General features: G+C 40.9%; 1 long non-coding RNA gene across 2 annotated transcripts; it reads right to left on the reverse strand.

The window, feature by feature from the left end:
* Positions 1 to 245: 245 nt before the first annotated feature.
* LOC123425974 lies at positions 246 to 3,395 on the reverse strand. Of its 2 annotated transcripts, XR_006621967.1 has the most exons (5): positions 2,997 to 3,395; positions 2,562 to 2,877; positions 2,268 to 2,326; positions 1,005 to 1,094; positions 246 to 484 (listed from the first exon to the last, which is right to left on the reverse strand). It is a non-coding gene; the product is annotated as an uncharacterized LOC123425974 (long non-coding RNA). The 2 variants fall into 2 exon arrangements; XR_006621968.1 differs by lacking the exon at positions 2,268 to 2,326 and having other exon boundaries at positions 2,997 to 3,393.
* Positions 3,396 to 5,436: the final 2,041 nt, after the last annotated feature.

Below are 5,436 nucleotides of genomic sequence, written 5' to 3' on the forward strand. Positions count from 1 at the left end.
TTTCTCTTTATTTTGCTTAGGGACATGACCTGGCCCAAATAAAATTTCTAGGTAGTGGCTTGCTTTGCTCTACAGATTCCATTTTTCTATTTTCAATATATGGGTCCAATAGCCATATGGATCCAGTTATCAGGTTCTAGCAAGTTGTCAGGTTCTAGCAAGTCGGTTACAAATCAGAGCCATATTATTCAAATTTTGATTTTCAAAAATAAACAAGAAATTTAAATCTGAATAGACACAGAATATAATTAAGAATTCAAACAAAGAAAACTGCCAAATTTGGTAGATTACAATCAAACATAGTTCACATCAGGTTTATAACCAAACATACTATACAAGCGCTTTCCAGCAACCAAAAACACAACTAAAATATCTAACTAGAGCTATCTAACAAATTATAACTAGCTCCAATGAGCCAAAGACTATGCTTCTTCTGACTTCTTCGTCCTAGAGCTCGCCACAAAACATGAATGAAGGTCAACGTCTGCATGTTACAGAACAAAATAATTAGGAACAGAATAACAACAAATGATGAAACAAAACACAGGAAACTCTAAATAACTAGCAAGATTCACGAACAACAGAACTACTAGTGATAGACCTATGCACGGCTAGACACTTTTTTATAAATATGAAATTATATATATTTATATAGATATGTTTCTCAAAGAATAAATTGTAAATATATAACAATCATCTATCATGTACAGAAAACTGACAATAAAAGGACAATTACCAGTTCCAAAAAATAACAACCAATAGAGAGATTAGAAATTATTTTAGCAAAACTAACGAACACTGGAACTTACATGCGAATTTGCAAACAGATTGTGACTGAAGAATAGTATGAAGTTGGACAGAAAACAATTGATCAAAAATATTTTCAAAGCTGGTGAAGTAATGGCAAGCTGATTATATAACATGCTCATGTTTAACTGACAAGTACAGAGTTAAGGAAGGCATCAACACATGAGTATTCCTACATGGGAGAAGTTGCTAGGCACCTGTAGTCGATCAGCTCAAAATGCAAAGTGCAGAGACGCAACAACAACACATGAAGAAGCAACAACACCATTATCGCTAGGGGCCTGCAACTGGGAAGGAAAGATAATCAGACCCAAATATTTGAAAGCAATGTGGGTCAAACGGCAATTAGCATATGTGCATCTTGCACAAACTATCATTTATAAAAAACTACAAAGCAAAAATGGATATAACTACACAATAGTTGGGGCATATACTTGTATGAAATTAAGTAGTAGCATTTTAACAACAATCATTATCATATAATTTGAGATGACATATGTTTTGGGTCACTCTTTTTAACATCGAGGTTGATGCATTAATCTAGCATTAGCATGAGCGGCACCTATTCAAGCAAGTAGTAGTAGCATAGTAGGTTGCACACGCATTCAAACAACTAGAGAAGCACAACATGAAAAAGTAAACCGTTGAGATCAGTGACTACAACTATTGAAACGAAGTGATCCAACCATTAGGAAAACAGCAGGATACTGTGATCAGCATTAGTATGATGTAAAAGCATGGATACATCCATGATCTATCTAAATCGCCTCGGCAACTAATGACAAGTGTTTGATTCTAGCCGCACACGCAGTGAAGCAAATGTACTGATATTGTAGAGCTCCTTATTGATTGGAATGGCTGAAACCGAAGAGTGATCGATGTATGATTCTTAGGTCATAGTTTGTAGATATTTTTGCAAATTCCATAATAAACATTGATCTACAGAAGTGGAACCACAAGCAACCATGCAACACATGCACATTATACAGAGGTGGAACCACAAGCAACCATAATTAGAACAAGGAATTGTCAACTTGCCTAGGTTCAGTGGAGATGGAAACTTAGTGAAAGATGAGCTTTGATAGGTGAATTGCAAAATCGGATTGGGTCATAGGCTATCAAGTTTACTTCTTATTTACCATGATTTTGTGCTATCCTATAAGCAGACGTGTTTCAGTGAAATGTACTTTGCAACCACCATAATCAAGAGATGTCGGGCCTCTCCCTATCGTAGCCCCCTTTATGTGCATAACAAGTACATCTATTGGCACTTCTTTTAACAGGATTTCCCTTACAGTACAGATACGCTGAATGATATGTGATATATACAACAATAGCAACAAGGCCCTCGACTTAACCATTGGAATGTGCATACAGCAGCGCATAAATCTCATCATGAAACGATATCACCAATACGGACCATTGGAAAACTTTGGTGTGCCAATGACTGTTGTATTTACCTAAATATGAATTTCTTATTGTTACCGACCTGTCCCAAGCCCACGTATCTTGAAAAAACCTGAGATTTTGCATAGAAAACAAAATGGATTGAGTCAAGAACTACTGTCAACACGGAACCTACCTGTCGAAACAAAGAACTTTTGGGAACTGGCCAGTTCAATGCGCCATCGATGGGGATTTATTTTGCCGGTGAATAAAAAGACATTGGGGATTTTTTATTTTCTGCAGAGGAGGCGGCGCGGGGAGGGAGAGATGAGGGAGGGGTGGAGGAGAGGAAGGAGGAGGCGGCGCACCTGAACTCCATGGGAGAATCGACAGGCGGAAGATAGCATGCGCCGCCTCCTGGAGGAGCGGGCGGCGGCGCACCTGGGCTCCGCGAGAGAATCGGTCAGCAGAAGTGCCGTGCGACGAGAGGGGCAGGGTCGAAAATGAGTCTGCTCGAGGAAGCAAAGCAAGCAGCGGAGTCCCTTGCTTCATCTCTATCCTCCACAGCACGTTCCTGATGTAGATCCCCGCGTATTACGGTGTGGCGCCCGCCTCGTCGGGGTCGCCCCTGGACGGCCACCCGGTCTTGGAGATCTTCATGTCCACGTCGGTGTGGCCCAGCGCCTGGATCGCGGCGTACATGGAGATGTGGTTCAGAGAGGGAGGGACAAGAGACAGCGGTGGGTCAGAGAGAGAGAGAGAGAGAGAGAGAGAGGAGGAGGAGGAGGAGGAGCGATTCGTACCATGGATCTATGGCTGCCTGAACTCGATGCTGATGAAGAGGGATTCGGGTCCTCCGCCGCTGTGGCAGGGCGGTCCTGGAGGAGGACGAGGCTGTGAAAGAGTGAGGTTAGGAAGAAGGCCCCGATCCGCTGCTCCGGGGCAGCTCCACATCAGGCGCCCCTGCGGATCGAGTGTTGGCGCACGTGGATGCAATCTCCGTCGCGGCGGGAGGTACCATGGGATAATGGGGTCGGAGCCGGAGGTGCGGCAGGAGGCGGGGATGCAGAGGCAGATCCCCATTCGCAGGGCAGCGACGGAAGGATGAGGGGCTCGGCGGTGGGTGGGGCGTCAGCGATGGGTGGAGGTGGTGCCTCGATCGGATCTGGAAAGGATGGAGAGACAGAGGGCTCGCGGGGGAGAAGGGGGTTGCGCTCTTTGGATTAGGTTACAGAGGAGGGTTAATGAGAGACCTTAGATCGGTGGGTGTGAACGGCTTAGATCGGTTACACTAGGGTGATCCGTGGCAGAGTGGTTTGTGCCTCCTGATTGGTTCAAAATATGTGGCACTCAAACTAGTTCATTTTCCATTTTCTGAGTGTTCAAAATGATTTTTTTTTATGAAGGTCCTACCATATATTTGTTGCAAAATTGGACAGAATCATTTTTCTAAAATATTATATCATATTTAACATACAATTGATAAAATGGTTGGGTGTCAAAATCTTTAAGTCACATCTCGTGAAAAATACAAATTTCCCACGATTCAATAAGAACCCGGTCAAATTTGAACTTCGGCTGTATCATAAATATCTTTTTATTTTTTGCAAAAATAATTTCTTGGTACAGAAGTATCCATTTAATCACATAAACACCAAAAAAAATTCAAGATTCAACCACTAGCTAGGAACGGCCATGCCCATCGTTTTGATCGCATTTTAAAATGGGCATGCAAAATTCAAATAAAATTCAAAAAATTATAAAACCTTCGCATTGTATCATTATATGTGACCAAGCTACTCGGAACAATTATAAACTTGTAATACGGCAATTTTTTTAAAAAAAGTGTTTTAAAAAATGAGCTATCATCTCGAAAGATTCATAGCTTTCAAGCGAGATGATCAATCTTATGGCTACATTCATGGCATAATTTCTTCAAATTATCTCATACTGTGCACAAGAGTTCATATTGAAATGACAAAGAATGTTGTCTAAGGAGTGCCCAAAATGGTTTTTTAAGGACCTACCATATATTTGTTGCAAAATTGGACAAATTCATTTTTTCTAAAATATTAGATAATATTTATTGTACAATTGAAAAAAATGGTTGGGTGTCAAAATCTTTGACACACCTCTCGTGAAAAAGACAAATTTCCCCCGATTCAGCAGGAAGCGGGTCAAATTTGTACTGGAGGTAGGTGCATTATAGTTTGATCTTTATTTTCCCCAAAAATCATTTATAGGTACATAAGTATCTATTTAATCAGAGATACATGGTGTGGTGGCAGGACGTAGAGTTTTGGATGGTGTCAGAGGGCCCCAACTCAAGAGCGCGCAAACTGGCATGCCAACCGCGTGGTCACTGCGTGACCTTGGTATTGCCACGTGTTATGGGTGGCCTAGGCATGCCTGATGTGTCGGACATTCCCACGGTAGGTGTTAGTAAGAAGAATGCAAGAGAAGAATCTTACAAGGAGACAGAACTAAGCCCAAACATGAATTAGCAGCCAAGTGTTTGATTAACGGTGGGGGAAATGAACATGGCCAATGAGCCTGAGTTTTGGCTAACGATGATCATAAACTAAGGAGACCTTGGCAAAATTTCAACTCAAACACAGGTGCCTAGATGGCACTTTCTTTGCAAAGTATCACACTAGACAGAAATATGACTGTTGAAGCTGGGCTCAAATGAATGAATGGATTGAGCTGAAATTTTGCGGAGGATAGTAATTTGGGCGTAGGTAGGTACTGTTCAAATTTGATACCATTTGGACGTGCCAAAGTTGGGCAAATTAAGGAGAGAAATTGGGAAAATGAAATGAGCTAAAAGTTTCATAAATAATTAAGCAATATAAAATATAGTTGCTTCACAAACTGAAAATATGACCAGAATAAAAGTTTGGATGATGAGGTCACATGGATTGTTGGATAAATCTAAATTTTACGGAGAGTGATTATTTGAGCATATGAAACATTTGGAAAAATATCACATCATTTGGATAATCCTAACGAGTACTTCCTTCACAAAGCTTCTCTGTGGATAGAAACTTTAGAAATTTGCTGACAAAGCTTTACTAGGCAAATGGAGTTGAATATTGGCATGTAGAAATGATTTGGATATGTAAGAGAGCCCGAAAAGTCTAAGGGAAATAGGAGTGGTCTATATAGCACTTGCTTTACAATGTGCCAATCTGGACAAAAAAATGGAAATTGAAGTTGGCTCATATAGATGATTGGATTGAG

This window comes from Hordeum vulgare, chromosome 2H (assembly GCF_904849725.1).
Source record: "Hordeum vulgare subsp. vulgare chromosome 2H, MorexV3_pseudomolecules_assembly, whole genome shotgun sequence".
NCBI classification, from domain to species: Eukaryota; Viridiplantae; Streptophyta; class Magnoliopsida; order Poales; family Poaceae; genus Hordeum; species Hordeum vulgare.